The sequence below is a fragment of the Acomys russatus genome, chromosome 29 (assembly GCF_903995435.1).
Source record: "Acomys russatus chromosome 29, mAcoRus1.1, whole genome shotgun sequence".
Lineage (NCBI taxonomy): Eukaryota > Metazoa > Chordata > Mammalia > Rodentia > Muridae > Acomys > Acomys russatus.
In genome coordinates, this window is record NC_067165.1 from 7,221,753 (window position 1) to 7,238,965 (window position 17,213).

The following is a 17,213-nucleotide window of genomic DNA, read 5'->3' on the forward strand; positions in this document are numbered from 1 at the left end:
ATGCATATAATCCTAAAGTACATGTATGCTGCCCCATGGTCTCAAGAGGTACTTGAGTATGAAAGCAGGAGAACTCTATCTATGAAGGAAGTCATCATTCACGCTGGGGTAAGACAGTCAGGTGGCCTCAGGTGTCACCCATGCTCTGTAAGTCAGCCCAGTAAACTCACTGGTTCAGCAAGTAAGACTTGGGGTTTGTCACTGGGATTTTATAAGGAAGTAGACATTTGCTTACACCATTTGCTTATATCTCTCCAGAGAAGGCATTCTCACAACAGTCCCCCTCCTCCAAATGTACATGTCATGTCCCCCCACCCCACCCCCAGATCTGCTCTCATTTCCACTTCTGGCTGCCATGATAGTAGTTAATGATACCTCTGAGGAGGATATGTTGAGCCTGAAAGAAAGAAGAAAAAGAATATATATTCCAAAAACAACAACAACAAAAACAAAAAAAACCTTCAAGGACTAGCCAGTATAAACCAGCAGGACGCAGGATGTTCATAGAGCCGCATTTTTAATATCGATTATCAAAGAAACAGAAGCATTTGGCTGAGGTAAAGTTTAAGGGATAGAAGAGTGGAGTGCAGGAGAGACACTGTCTCAAGATTCAGAAATTAGCTGTGACATAGACGTAAGTGATGGTATAACCCTGGGCTAGAATGGCTCTTACAAGCCTGGAAAAAAGCAAAATGGCTGAATTCACAATGCAGAGTGGAGGACAGGATAAGAAAAGAGGATTAGTAGAATGGATATATTATGGAAGGTCAGACCATTCACCAAGGCCATCAAGAACACAGAGAGGCAATAACATCACTAACAAGTTAGGTAGTTCTTAAAGAAATACCAACTGCTTGATTTTACCAATGAAGACTCAGAAGCCTGATGCTGGGGTGAAAACCTAGTAGCTCAGAGAGGCAGAGAAAGCACCCAGCTGACCTTCCTACTCAGCTCACACCCCAGAAGAAAGGCTCTATCTCCTTCTCCACGCTGTCTTAAATACCCTCAATTCAATGTCCCTCATTTCTGTTTACTTATGTTTGCTCCCTTTTGACTGGTTGCTTGATGTGCCTCTTGACCTATGGTTGACTTTATTTAGCTCTTGGATTAAAGGTATGTGCTAGGGCCACACCACCACAATAGGTTTTTTTCAGTTCTCAGTCTCAGGGTTCACAATGGGATCAAATATGGAATCAAATATCCTGCAATGAAGTTAGATGGTGGTTTTCTTCTCAAAGAGGATGTCAGGGTCTGGCTCATTGATAAGAGTATGAATGAGGGCACTGAAGCAAGAACAACCAGGTGACAACACCAGAAGTGAATCTACCACAGTAGCTAACAGGTGGGTAACAACTATTATGCTAAATGCTCAGGGACCTGTACAGATAGTTAATGGGATGGAATGCCATGAGGAGAAAAGTAAACAGTCAATCACAGTGCCACCAAATATATACACTCAAAACAAATTAGAGACTGGGAGTGATTGCTCCAATAAAGACTCAGTAGCCACTAGCCACTCCCTGGACCTGAGTCACTGATTCACATATACCCTGTTACCTAAAGAAATACACACTTGGAGTATATTTGTCCATAACATCAGTGGCATGCCAGTGGCATGGCCGACATTCAGAATGACCTGGAAGATAAATACATTCCAAAGAATAGGAGAAAACACTTTTCTCTTCATATGGTGAGGGATTGGTTCTAGTACTCTATTTCTTTGGGACATCAAAATCCATGGATGCCCAATTCTTGATACTCAAATCTCCTATATGAAATGGTTTAGTGTTTGCATATAGTGTGTGTGTCTTGTTACTTGTTAACCCATCTTTACATTATTCATATTACCTAGTACAATATAATTGATACGTAAATACCTGTGACACTATGTCACAGGGAATAACAACAGAGAAAGAAGTCTACACATGCTTAGTGTAGACTTTTTTTCTGAATATTTTTGATGAATAGTCACTTAAATCTATGCATGGAGAGTTCACAAATATATGAGGTGACTCTATTCAGAGTTCTGTCATCTCAGTGAAATTGTAGGAGTCCAGTGTCAGGATCACACCAGTGCTAACCCTCCAAATCACACTGCTACTACTTGCATCTCCCTTCAGTGACTGGTGGACTTCTTCAGATTCTAAGGCAACACGCTTTATATAGGATAGTACGATGGCCTGTATGGTGACGTGACAGATTACCAGCTTTGGGTGGAAAATAACTTTGAAGAATTCTAGGCTTTAGTGTAACAAGTCCCTAAACCAGTTATTCTCAGCCTTCCTAATTGCTGAGGCCCTTTTAATACAATTCCTGATGTTGTGATTCCCCCAACCATAAAATTATTTTCGTTGCCACTTCATAACTGTAATTTTGCTACTGTTATGAGTTGTAATGTAAATTTCCAATGGTCTTAGGTGATCCCTGTAAAAAGATTTATTTGACTCTCCCCAAGGGTTGTCACCCACAGGCCGATAACCACTGCTAAGCTGTCAAGTACGCATGGGAAAATAATAATAACGAATTGGTAAAACCACAATGCAGGTGATGGAGTTCGATAGGAAAGCCATGCTATTAGAACAGCTCTTGGTTAAGAGACAGAATGATTGATCACTGGGCATCAAGTGTTCAGAACTTTTCATAATAAGCTAAGTTTATAGGAGCCTCTAAGTCTCAAATGCATGTGAACTCAGCAGCAACCGACTCTAAGATGGAAACAATATACTGAAGACTAAAATAAAAAACAACTAAAGGACACAAGTCACATAAGCAAGCAGCCAGGACTTCCCTGACAGACACTACCAGTATCCGAGCACTCCCTCAGCTCACATCTACAGTTCTCTAGGGATCCTACAGAATCAACACAAAGAAAAGGAAAAAAGAAAAAGTTCAGTATATGAATGCAATCTGAGAACAAAAAGTAGATTCATTATAGCCAAACTTAAGGGTGACCCTGACACTAAAAAAGAAAACCTCCCTAAGTCCTTAAAGGAGCTTTAAATGATACATATAGTTACTAAGTTTTGTAGAAAGAAAAGTGGGAAGAGAACACGTACTCATAGACAATAGCAAGTGGACTGGCCAACTGGTCACAGGCGCTTAAAGAGAAATACTGTAAGAAAAACAAACAACTGCATGACCATAGAGAAGTGAGCACAAAGCATGAAAATCTGTTTCCTGTGTTGTGCTTACCAGAAAGCATTTAATTTCTGCAGAAGAGCCACTGAACCACCATATGTACAAAATGACTCAACTGACTCACAACTGGCATGGTGAAGACATGAATGAATAGGTCACTATGGCAGAAATAGAGATGAGGAAAAAGAAAAAAGCATGGTCTCATTTATCACACCCAATTCTAAGTATTGCCAAACTCCCAATATAGCATTAAACTTCAATCAACGAGCTATTAGGTGGCTACTTGACTACCCTGCATCCTCTCTATCTCAGGAGAGCTAGTGAGTGTCTTAATATGGTTTCTACTGCTGTGACAAAGACCATGACCAAAAGCAATGTGGAGAAGAGTTTATTTTATAGCTCACAGTTCCACCATGAAAGGAAGTCAGGGCAGCAACCTGGAAGCAGGAACTAAAGCAGAGATCATGGAGGAACACTTTCTGGCTTGCTTTCTATGGCTTTATCAGCCTGCTTTCTCATCCAACCCAAGACCATCTGCCCAGAGACGTGCCACCTAAGGTGGGGAGAGGCCTTCTACATCAATCATCAATCAATAAAATGCCTTCAGACCTGCCTATAGGCCAGTCTAAGAGATGCTTTATTTTATTATTTTTGTTTGTTTGTTTATTTTTTATTGGTAAACATTTACTCATTTAATAGTTTCCCTTTTTGTTTCCTTTTATTTTTCTTTCTTTTTTGGGGAGTTAGGGGGTCGGTCTCATCAGTCTCTCCCTCCCGCCCCAGGGTTTCTCTACGAGCCCTGGCTGTCCTGGACTTGATTTGTAGACCAGGCTGGCCTCATACTCAGACATCCCCCTGCCTCTGCCTCCCAGAGTGCTGGGGTTGCAGGCATGTGCCATCATGCCTGCCTTTTTAGTTCATTAAAAAAAAAAAAAAAAAGTTTAAAGCTTTGTCATGCTCTGTGGCCCTGGCTTGCCTGGTACTCATTATTGTAACTTAGGCTGGCTGCGGACTTACTACTCTGCCTCCTGCCTCAGCCTTCCACCAAGTGCTTGGATCACATGCATGTGCCATGTCTGGCATAACTATTTTTAGGCACTGGGGATTAGCATTCTTGTTTGTTTTAAGATAGGGTTTCTCTGTGCAGCCTTGACTGACCTGGACTTGCTTTGTAGACCAGGCTGGCCTCAAACTCACAGAGACCCACCTGCCTCTGCCTCCCTCAGTGGAGAGATGTATTTTCTTAATTGGGGTTCTCTCTTCCTAGATGACCATAGCATGTGTCTAGATGATAAACAAACAAACAAACAAACAAACAAAACTCAACTAACCATGACAAACAGTGATTTCAGTCTCACAGGAAAAGACAATTATTAAAAGTATGGGATTTTCTCTTGTTTTCTTTTCTTTCTTTCTTTCTTTTTTTTTTTTTTTTTTTTTTTTTTTTTTGGTTCTTCAAGACAGGGTTTCTCTGTGTACCCTTGACTGTCCTGGTCTTGCTTTGTAGACCAGGCTGGCCTCAAACTCACAGAAACCCACCTGCCTCTGCCTCCCAAGTGCTGGGATTAAAGGTGTACGCCACCACCGCCCAGCTTAAGTATGGGATTTTCTTTCCAGCCACTAAGAGCCCAAACTAGCACCACTGCATAGGGCTTGCACAGTACCTAGTCTGGTCTGAATATGGTCTGAGTATGCTTCCTAAGGCTCCATGTGTTAAAATTTAATCTCCATGATAAGGAACTGGGAAGGCAGAGGCAAAAGCAGAAAGACCCCTGGGAGTTCAAGGCCAGCTTGGTCTACATAGATAATTCTAGGCTAGCTAGGGCTACACAGTGAGACCCTGTGCAGTCTCAAACAAAAGAAAATAAACATACAGAAACATAACCCAAGAAATAGAGAGCCCCATACTAGCAGAGTACTGGATGTCCTACTGAAAGCACAGTTATATACCAGCTCAGAGAAGTAAAGAACATGGAAGATCCTTCTAGCCCAGTGGTCCTTCCTAATGCTGAAACCCTTTAAAACAGTTCCTCATGCTGCAGTGACCCCCCCAACCATAAAATTATTTTGTTATATCATAACTGTAATTTTGCTATGCTATGTATCATAACGTAAATATCTGATATATGACCCCTGTAAAGGAGTCATTCAAACAAGGGATTTCCACCCACAGGTTGGAAACCACTGCTCTTGTATGCAGTACATAAACTAATTCAGAGCTGTATTCAAATTAGTAAGATCATGTGGTCTTAGAAACAAGTGGGAGAAAAAAAAAATAATCCCCAGTGTCCACTGGAAGAGTTTGTGATTTTAATTCATGCAATGCTGGCCTCTCCAGAATTCGAGGGTCTCCCACCAAAAGTGGCATACTTTCCTTGGTAGGAGACCGTGCATTAGTTTTTAGTCAACTTGACACAATCTAGAGTCGTCTGAGAAGGGACCTCAATTTAAAACATGGCCCCATCAGACTGGCCTGTAGGCAAGCCTGTGGACCATTTTCTTGATTGATGGTGACTGTGGAAGGGTCCAATCTACTGAGGGCGGTGTCATCTTTGGGCAGGTGGTCCTGGAGTGTGTAAGAAAGCAAACTGAAGAAGCCAGGAGGAACAGGGCTCTTCTCCATGGTCTCAGATCACTCTCTGCTTCCTGCTGTGGCTCCAGCCTTTCTCCCCATTAGTTTCTATCAGTGTTTTATCACAGCAATAGAAAGCACACTAAGAGTCACACCTAAGACTGCAAAGACCTACAACTTACAACTGGGACTCCCTGTATCCAGAAGGCAGAAGAGGAGTAACAACCTCTGCAGCCTTAAGTAGCCCTCATCTTCAGCAGGAAGTATAGCTACAGTTACAAAACAGAAACAAGAAAAGGTAGTCATGGAACTTAGATGTTCACAGAGTGACAACTGTATAATCTCCTGCCTAACTTTATGAATCCAGAAATGCAGCAACTCCTGCCTGAGTGAATATGGCTCTCCCACCCCTCAGAAAAGAAAGTTTGGGCCATATTACTAATGAGCAGCCAAGACTGGGAGAAATGACAGCTGAGAGCAAGGACTATTTATTTAGTCCTTGAATAGCGGCAGAGGCGATGAAAACTACTGTAGCCTAAGAGCAGTTACAGCAATGGGGGCTGAAGCCTATCTCAACAGCCTCTACCTTTCCCACTAGAAGAGTCCATGGATCTTAGAATTGCTGCTCTCAGAAAGGGTTTAAATACATGAAATCAATGAACCGACAGCGGCATTTCCTTGGCTCTTCTTTCAAAAGACAACTGCCATGCAGGGGAAAAAAAGAGTACAGTTAGCTAACAGCCTCCAACTGCGGCATGTTTGGCTCTCACCTTCCCCATCAAGGCCATATGTGTCAAGGGCTGAAACAGCGCCTACCGCTGTGGAGGTAGTAGAATCTGTCCATGTCTGCACAGCGTAGTGCTCTAGCCAGCAACTTGTGCTCTAGAGTTCCCTGTTAGGTTGGTTAAGTTTTTTTCATATCTGCATAAAAGCAGGTCGTTCTCTTTCCTTTCACATTCCTCTCTACCCCACCCACCTATTTCCTCTTACACTACTAAATCCATTCCAGTGCCTGCTTTTTAAGGAACCTGTCTATTCCATAGGGTGGATCACCTCATCACTCACTGAATTGTTACTGCTATTTGACAGGTGGGAAAGGTCCATCACAGAAAATTTCGTCATCTTGCCCAACAACATGCCATAAAACTAATAACTAAATCCAATTCCAAAGCCTGTGTTTTGAATTAGGAGACAAGATATTAGTTTGACATCTTTTTTTTTAAAAAAAGGATTTATTTATTTATTATTATGTATACAGTGCTCTGCCTGCATGTACGCCTGCACATCAGAAGAGAGCACCAGATATTATTATAGATGGTTGTGAGCCACCACGTGATTGCTAGGAATTGAACTCAGGACCTCTGTAGGAGCAGGCGGTGCTCTAAACCACTGAGGCATGTCTCCAGCCCTATTCTGACATCTTTAGATGTTAAGAGAGTAATGATTTCTACTGCATAGTTTCAGAAAGCAAAACAAAAGGATGCACACTAGGGAAAAGCAGATGTTTTACTAAATATAAAAGAAAACGTCCTAATAATAAGCAGTAAATAACAAAATGAGTTCCCTAAGGAAGTGATGAGAGCTTATCAACTGAGAGTTCAAATATTCATGAATATTGTGACAATGAGGCTCTATAAAAACACATAAAAAGTTGACCTGGATTAGTGGAAGGTATATTAACATCTCTCACTTTGGGGTGATTTAGGAATGTTTGGGAACAGATTGCTATGTGCACATATACTTTCATTTCCTTTGGGATACATATAGGGTCAAATAGTAATACTCTTTAACCTTTTGAGGAACGGCCGGCTTTGGTTATATGTGGCTGAATAAACTTCAATTCATTTATACTTCTCAGTCTCTGAAAACACATACTAATGTGTTTTACAACTCTGAACCTGATCGATACAGAATGCTGAAAACCCAAACTTACATGATTAGAGAACATTTCCTTGTTCTCAGGGAACACACTTGAGCAGTCCTGGCGTGGGATAATTTCTTTCCAAAGTCAATATTCAATTAACAAGGCATCTAAAACAAGCTAACAAGAAAAAGAAAGTTAACTTTCCAGTTAGCCAAACCATCACCTATACTTCTATCACTCAGTGTCTCTAACACCTTGACTGTGGGACGGCTATGTAAATCTTGACATAAAAATGCATTTCATCGATTTTGAATGTAGGACATGCCCTCCTTTCCTGTATAAACAAACTTTGCAGATCTATAACAACAGGAACATGTTTCAATTACTAAATTCTCATATTATAAGCAATATGAAAGCTTTCATTATTTCATGCATACTACTGAATGACCTATTTTCATACAGCACAGCTCTGAGAAGCATTTTTCTCAAACAGATGCACACCGTCGTAAGCAAAGGCAAAACACAGACAGAAGAGGCCTCAGCCACAAATGAATGTTCAAATTTTCCAAGTTTTTATTCAGAAACACATTGTCTTAATCAACTACAAGAAAAACTTGTTTAAAAAAATAATACAATATAAGGGGAATGGAGAGATGGCTCAGCCATTAAAGAGCACAGACTGCTCTTCCAGAGGACCCAAGTTCAATTCCCAGCATCCACATGGCAGCTTACACTGTCTGTAACTCCAAGATCTGACACTCTCACACTGACATACATGCAGGCAAAACACCATATAAAATAAAACATACTACAAAACACAACTCCTTTGTTTTGGACCAGCTGCTTACCGCTCCCAATTCTTTGCCTCACCTATATCATCAGCTCATCTCCACAGCCTTGAGTCAACCCATCTAATGCCGTCTATCTTTTCTCAATTCACCTTTAGAAATAACAAACAGAGCCGGGCGGTGGTGGCGCACACCTTTCATCCCAGCACTCGGGAGGCAGAGGCAGGTGGATCGCTGTGAGTTCAAAGCCAGCCTGGTCTACAAAGCGAGTCCAGGACAGTCAGGGTGACACAGAGAAACTCTGTCTTGAAAAAACAAAACAAAAACAAAAAGAAATACCAGAGTATCAAATGTGGAAAGGCCTTGCTATCTAATCTACAACTAATTTTCTGAATAGAGAACTGAGGCCTAAATCAGTTGTTATACTTTTCTAGTAACTGGAAGTAAGACATTTATCTATTAAAAAATACAGTATATGAAATTCCTAAACAATATACAAGGTACATACACATCCTTTCCTGGCTTATATTAGATAATGTCAGTATATTTCAAAGACACATACCTATACCCATCCATACTAATCAATTAAATGTATATTTAGTTGGAAATACATTATTATGGAAAATTATTAGGTAAAACAGACATAGGCAGAAGATAAAAATATATGTGTATATATTACGTAAATATATCTTTATATATTATATGTGTATTTATTATATACATTATATATAAATGCAAGATGGAAAACCTCACAAACTTGTGATTTTGGAAGAATTAAAATAGGAACAGGAATGAGGGATGATCAGGTTGTAATTAAAATTTGAGGGTAGTATCCCAGGTTAAGGAATCTCAACCTCTGGCCTGAGATACAGTTCAGGTGGTAGAGCACTTGCCTAACATGCACAAAGCTCTGGAATTGATCCCTAGTACCCCATGAGGCAGATGTCATACACAGCTGATGCCTATACCACCAATAAGCAAAGTCAAAAGTTCAAGGTTATCTTCAGCTACAGTTTGAGTCCAAGCCTATATGAGACCCTGTCTCAAAAACAAAACAAAACCAAAACAAAATAAAACAACAACAACAAAAGTCTAGTGAGATATCTTAGTGGGTAAAGGCATCTGCTGCCAAGCCTGAAGACATAACTGAGTCTCACATGATATAAAGAGAGCAGCCAGTGCTCTTAACCTCTGAGCCATCTCTCCAGCCCCTTAAATCCTTTTCATTGAGTCCTACCAAAAAGGCTACTTTTTAAACTTTATATGGAAACTTTGGCATTCGAAGAAACTAAAGAGCAGTACTAGTCTTTTTGCTCAATTCAAATTCAGCAGTAGAAGGTCCTAAAGTGATTTCTTTGTTTTTTGTTTGTTTGGTTGGTTGGTTTTTTTTGAAACAGGGTTTCTCTCTATAACAGTCCTGGCTGTCCTGGACTCGCTTTGTAGACCAGGCTGGCCTCGAATTCACAGATATCCGCCTGCCTCTGCCTCTCGAGTGCTGGGATTAAAGGTGTACACCACCATGCCTGGCTCTAAAGTGATTTCTTTTCTGTGCTAGGAATCACACCCAGGGCCTTGCACATGTTGGAAATGCACTGTGCCACTGAGCTACCTCTCCAGCCCTTAGCTTCTTGAAATGGCATCTCACGGTGAAGACCAGGATGATGTCACACACATGATCCTCCTGCATCAGCCTGAGCTTAGAGGCTTCCATCATTTTACCAAACTCTTTAAAAGCAATCTTTTTCTTTCTCTCTTTTCTTTTTTTCTTTTCTTTCTTGTTTTGTTTTTTGAGACAGAGTTTCTCTGTGTAGCCTTGGCTATCCCGGACTCACTTTGTAGATCAGGCTGGCCTCAAACTCACAGAGATCTGATTGCCTCTTCCTCCTGAGTGCTGGGAAAACAGGCATTTGCCACTAAGCCCGGTTCCAAAACTATTCTTAAAGTGGGAAAATAGTACGTACGGTGCATAATTACAATTCCAAACTTGTACTTTCATACTAAAACGATGGTGCCCTGCAGTATTTCCTAACTTGTTTGAAAAAAAAAAACAAAACAAAACTTCAAAAATACTAGCCAAATCATCTTTGTTAAACTATGTCCCGCAAAACCTGGTAGAAAGGTTTTAATACCTTGAATGTATAATAAAATGTAGAACAATATTCTAAGCATAAGGATAGAGAACGACGACTAATAGGTTTGGTTTTGTTTGAGGCAGTGTTTTCCTACATATCCTAGACTGGCCTCAGTTTTACAATTTTCCTACCTCATCCTCTCAAATGCTAGGGACGAGTGTCCATCACCACCTGTAGCAATGAGTTTATATTTATATAAAAGTATATATCATGGATAGGTAATGGAAATCATTAAAAACCTATCAGGCCTGAGTGTTTAGAAATATTAATATACGCCAGGCATGATGGCACACGCCTTTAATCCCAGCACTCGGGAGGCAGAGGCAGGCATATTGTTGTGAGTTCAAGGCCAGCCTGGTCTACAAAGCGAGTCTAGGACAGCCAAGGCTACACAGAGAAACCCTGTCTCGGAAAAAAAAAAAAGAAAAGAAAAGAAATGCTAATATACACTTTGGAAATGTCTTAGTAGAGTTTGAGCTACACAGTGAGTCCCAGGCCAGCACGGGCTACAATGTAACATTCTTTCTCAAACAAACAAAAATTAAAAAAGAAAATCCACTTTCTCTATTCCATTCCCATCACCACCCAATATGGTTAACCCCTTCCACTTAGTGAGGTCACTTAAAGTACACAGCTCATCCTCAAGCCAAAAGCATTTCTTATCAGCAAATAAGTCTGACAATTTATCTCTAAGTAAAAGCTTCAATAATTTACCTAACGACTGTAAACAAGTTATGTATCTCAAACAACGCCTTACCACCTTACACTTAGTCTGGTGGTTATGATCAAAAGGTAGATAACAAACAAGAATCCCTGAGAATGTGAAGAAATTAGAACTTCACACACTGGCTGGTAAGAACACAATGTTGCAGCCAGTTAGTAAGACAGCCAGGCTGTTCCTCAAAAGGTTAAATAGAGTTACTACCTGACCTAGCAATTCCACTCCTAGGTATATCCCAAAGGCATTGGAAGTATGCATGCGCATAGCAATTTGCACACAAAGTTTCCTAACATCATTCATAGCAGTCAAAAAATAAAACGATACTCAAAAATCTGAATGAGTAAATGAAATGTGGTATTTTATTGAGCAACAGTAAGAAATAAGCTATAAACTCATTATCATTAAGCCCTGAAAATGCAATAGTACTAACTGAAGTAAACCAATCACATCATAGACCCTATTACATTAAACGTTGAATTAATAGAAAAATCTCTAGAACAGAAACACAATAGGTTTGCCCAGGGCTGGGGGATTAGGACGATATTGGGGGTGACTGCTAATGGATGTCAGTTTGAAATGATAAAAATGTTCCAAAATTAGATCAAAATAACATGAAAACAACTCCATGAATATAATAAAAGCTACTAAATTTATAATCGAGATGGGTAAACCACATGTATGTGAATTGTACCTCGAGACATGAGCCACAAAAAAACAGGCCCTTCCCTGATATTCTAAATTTGGCTGAAATACACGTACTCTTCATTTTCTATTTTAAAGTCTCTACAGCTAATGTTGTAGAAGCAATCTTCATTGCTTCAAGATTTCTATCAGTGTGCATTAAATCTTCTTCCCTTGTATAACAAAAACTCAAAAAACTGCTTCTCGGCTTTTATCCTTGGAAGATTTTATCTTTACCTTATTTTCCAAAAAGTTCTGAAAAGGTATAGATACAAACATATACACTGTTAGAATTTTTACAATAACTCAGTTTTGTATGTTGGACTATTTAAAATAATTTAAGCAAGGCATGGTAGTCCATAAATACAGTCCCATCGTTTGGGAGGCAGAATGAGAGGATCAGAAGTTCAAGGTCACCTCACGCTACAGCACAAGTACCAGGCTACATCAGACTCTGTCTTTGGAAAGAAAGAAGGAAAGAAAGGAAGGAAGGAAAAGAAAAAAAGTAAAGTACTACCTAATTTATAAAATGCAAAATATTTTCTAAGCACTTTCAAATTATTTCATTAAATAAAATGTATGATAAAGTATAAGACATTCTATTAATTACATAATCTAAATACTAATTCTGTGAACTTGTCTCATCCTTAATTTGGCAATACTTTGCAATCGATCGTGCTAACTTTATTTCTTAGTAGAAAACTGTATAAATAATTAATAATCTTTTAAGCTTTTTCAGAACTCAAATATATTTTCCATTTCTAGAGTAATGCTTATTTATCTATGGAACAAGTTCTGATTTGCATTATTATTATGTATCACTTAATCCTCACAATAATCCTATAAAATGGGTACTATTAACCTCATTTTATAGAATAAACTAAGATTCAAAAGAGTGTAAACAAGACTGTTCAAGGTTATAAGAGATATATATGATAAGTTATAAAAACTCTGACTGTCTTGGCTGAAGAGATGGCTCAGTGAGGAGATGGCTCACTGGCTGCTCTTCCAGAGATCCTGAATTCAATTCCCAGCAACCACATGCTGGCTCACAACCATGTATAACGGGGTCTTATGCCCTCATCCGTCATGCAGGCATACATGCAAATAGAGCACTCATAAATAAGTAAATAAATCTTAAAAACAAAGAACTCTGATTCTCATCACTACAGATTATAATGAAAAATCTATTTTTGAATAATATTCCTCAGTTGTTAAACTAAAGTACATGAAGTATTTCTGTTCAGTATCTACACCTCAGCATTTTCTAACAATAACTACATACCAAGAATGATACTTTATTTACTAATTCACACACTGCAGGCCAAATACACAATAATGAAGCGAAAGTGAAGACCAATGCAAAAAGGAAAGTGAGTTAACAAGTATTTCCTAGGCATATGGAATGTTAGTTTAGTTTTGTTTTGTTTTGTTTTGTTGGTTTTTCAAGACAGGGTTTCTCTGTATAGCCTTGGCTGTCTTAGACTTGCTTTGCAGACCAGGCTAGCCTCAAAATCACAGCAATGCTCCTGCCTCTGCCTCCGGAGTGCTGGGATTACAGGCATGAGCCACCACGCCCAGCTGGAATATTAGTTTATTAACTAGAGATGAAATTAAAAAATATGTGCACCGTTTTCCATCAGCCAAGCACAGTGGTGCATGCCTGTAATCCCAGCACTTGAGAAAGCAGGTAGATTTCTGTGAGTTTGCGGTCAGCCTGGTCTACAGATCGAGTCCAGGACAGCCACTGCTACACAGAGAAATCATGTCTCAACACAAATAACAAATTAATTAAAATTTTTCCATCAAAAATCTCAAGAAATTTTGGATTTTTCAACAAAAATCCAAAAGTAGAACTTGCCTCAATACATACATACATACGTACGTACGTAAAGCTACCAAGCTTTAAGTCACACTAAATACATAAAATTTGGTTTTTATTTTTATTTTCTCCAAAGAGAGAATGGAAACAAAACATTTCTCTTGATTGTCTACAATCACCTGCACCCCACAGAAACTTTCTACTTCCCTGGGAGGGGTACTATTACTCCAAGAGAGTATAAGAAGCTCAGAACCTAAGTGTCACATTGCTCTAAGAGGTGCAGTAAGGATTCCTGTTCACATCTGACTCCACCCTCCATCCACTGCACGACAGCATGCAATTAATAATCATAAAGCACACGTGTACCACCACCTAGAAACAAAAGAACGTAAATTTAAACCTAGGCAACTATCTTTTAACAGCGCTTTGTAGCTTGCAACCAGCCAGTCTGTGGCCAGCACGTAAGAGGGGCCAAAGAAACTTTAGTGAATGGAATGAGTGGTAGCTTAGCAACAGAGGAAGGAATGGGACCATCCCTACCCATCCATTTGTTCTTTCCTCACTAAGGAGTTAATATAAAACTAGCACTTTCCAAGCAACATATGCCATTATTTCTTTAAAGAAAACACTGGATCGGGACTTGGAAAGGGGAGGAATATTACATATGATTTTTTTTTCTTCTCTATTCTGGGAATTAAACCCTGGGGCTTGTAAATTCTAAGCGAGTCCTCTCCCAGAGTGACCTCCCATCTCTCACCAATGCCCTTGAAGGGCAAGACACTGGATGAGACACAAAAGCCCTAAGCAGAGATGCAGCTCATTTTTACTCCATTACAACACTTTTCTGACCCTGCCTTCTAACAGTTAATTAAACTTGTCCTGCTTCCACAATTGGCTAATTGCTAGCAGAAGCCTTGGTCATTTCTGTATTTCCCAGAACAACCCAGAACCTGGTATTACTAATAGCTAAAACTGTATTACAAAACCATATCTGTTTCTATGAAGAAGAAGAAGAAGAAGAAGAAGAAGAAGAAGAAGAAGAAGAAGAAGAGGAGGAGGAGGAGGAGGAGGAGGAGGAGGAGGAGGAGGAGGAGGAGGAGGAGGAGGAGGAGAAAAAAAGACAGACTCAGAAAAGTTGATAAAGATCAAGATCTTTGAGTTACTGTTATCCCCACAAATCTGATTTAGGGAGCCAGGAATAGCGTTTTTAAATCAGCACTCCCAACTGATTCTGATGTTGGTCTTTAGAGACACACTGAGAAAAGAATCAAAGTTTCACTGTGTGGCCCTGCCTGTCCTGGTCTGTGGTGGCCTCGAACTCACAGAGATCCACCTGCCTCTGCCTCCCGAGTGCTAAGATTAAAGACCTGCACTACCACGCCCAGCTAATCTCGCCAATTTTTTACAGTTAGAAATGCTTAATACAAGAGCTGACAGAGGCAAGGTTACAACACTTGACACACTGGATCTTCAAAATTCTTCACCATGCTGAACCCCTCTTAGACCGTAAGAGGGGTTACAGAAAGGTTAAATCAGGAGTCTTACAGGCAGCTACGCATATTAACTGATGGCTTTCACTCCGGTAATTAGTAACATATTTTATAAATTTTAAACAAATGTCTGGCTGTAAAGTGGACCAATCAAGCATTCTTAACCTAGTTCCAAAAATAATTTTAAAAGTCACCGTCACTACGATCTCACTTTAAACTTGGACGACCAAAACGTTCTATGACGTTACCAGTGATCTCTCTCCAGTTATCAAATACGCATTGAAACCTCTCTGTGCTTTCAATTTTTTTTTTACTATAGATATATATTTTCATGAATTGAGGTTCTAGGTATACATGTAAGTCCTATATAATAGAAAAATAAGAACAACCTGTGATCACATTGGTCATAAACAAGGAGCACCTCGGTATCTGACTTCTGCTATCCAACTACCATCACTAAGTTTTTGTTTTGCTTTGTTTTTTTTTTTTTTACATTATTTCCGGAACAAAAACAAATCATTTTCCTTGTACAACTGATTCTGTACCTCATTTTCGGCATGTCCTTGCTATTAGGATAATTCCCTTGACTTAAAAACGTCTTGCCATCCGTCCCCAATTGAGTGGAACATTTTTGTATCAAGGACTGAGGCATTAAAACACATCCTGTCTCTATGAAGATGGAAACGACATCTTCATAAGAGATTAAAACAAACAAACAAGACGCTGTGAGTGCTTAGCTAGGAAACTTAGCGTGGTAAAGATGGGATGGGGGCTTTCTCCAAGGCAGACCTCCCTCGGAGGCAAGACGTAACAGAAGAAGGAAAGAATGAGCTAGCGGCAGGTGATGAAATTTCACCTAAAAAAAAAAAAAAAAAAAAAAAAAAAAAAAAAAAAGACGCAAAGGGCTGTGTCTCCAGCAAGAGAGGCGTGAATGCTACTCCTGGAGTATCAGGGACTCCGTTTGGGGGTGGGGGTGGGGGGCTCGTACTCTCTGCACCTCAATAATCACCACTTCCCACCCAGGGGGTAGCTCTGCAGGGCTCAGTACGCGCCGCAGCCAAACCGAAGCTGTTTGCAAACAAGCGTTCCCCTGGCTCCCACCGGGATGTGCACGCAGGGCCCTGGGAAGGAAGGCACGCTCGGCCCCGCCCGGGACAAACGCGAAGGGCACCGGTGCGGCCGCCAGCCCCGATCCCCACGTACCCAGCCGCGCCGGAACCCAGGCCCGGGTAAGGGCTTCCCGGCAGCGCGGGGCCTAGTCGCCCCCCACCACCACCCCCGAGCGCCTCCAGCCTCCCGAAGGAAACCCAGGGAGAAAGGGCCAAGGCCCGGGAGCTGCGGGGTGCCCGCGGCGGCCGCAGTGGCAGGACGCTCCGCTCGCCCAGCCGGGAGAGCTGGCGCCAGGACCCCTGGGCGGCGCAAGCGGGCGAGCCCCGGACGCACCGCGGCGCGCCACACTCACCGCCTCTCCATGGCCGGGGGGTCGTCACTCAGCCCAAAGCCTCCTCCTCAGCAGGGCTCCGCCGCGAAGCCTCGCACTCCCGAGGTGGCTGCGGCGGCTGCGGCTGCGGCTGCAGCGGCGGCGGCTGAGGCTGAGGCCCAGCGCCCCTCCTGCCGCGTCGGCTCCGGGGGTCGCCTCAGCCACGCGGGTCCCGGGGGATGGGGTGAGGGGGGAGCGGTGGGAGCGCGGCCCGGGGCGCAGGTTACGGCGGGACGACCGAGGCGCTGCGGGCTGACCGGCTCGGCGAAGCCTCGGGCGCCGCCGCGGTGGCCGCTTCAGCCGCCCGCGCCGCTGGGCCACAGCGCCCCCTGTACCCCACGTCCCGCTACGGCGCCGGGACTGCGGCGGCCGCACCGGGCACGAGCGGCAGGGAACGCGAGGCAGCGCGGCCTGGGGGTGGCGGGGGCCCCGTGCGCCCTGCGGCCCGTGGCCCGCCCCTGACGCGGCTTCCCGGGAGCCGGAAGCCACCGGCTCCCCCCACCCCACCCCACCCCGGTCAGACCC

At 41.9% G+C, this 17,213-nt stretch overlaps 1 protein-coding gene across 1 annotated transcript in view; it reads right to left on the bottom strand.

Moving 5' to 3' along the window:
* The window catches only part of Zfyve9 (zinc finger FYVE-type containing 9), a 121,891-nt gene extending 105,101 nt beyond the window's left edge, over positions 1–16,790 (bottom strand). Inside the window, exon 1 of the mRNA XM_051170970.1 lies at positions 16,671–16,790. The gene's annotated coding sequence lies outside the window, so the exon portion shown is untranslated. The remainder of the gene's footprint in view (positions 1–16,670) is intronic.
* Positions 16,791–17,213: the final 423 nt, after the last annotated feature.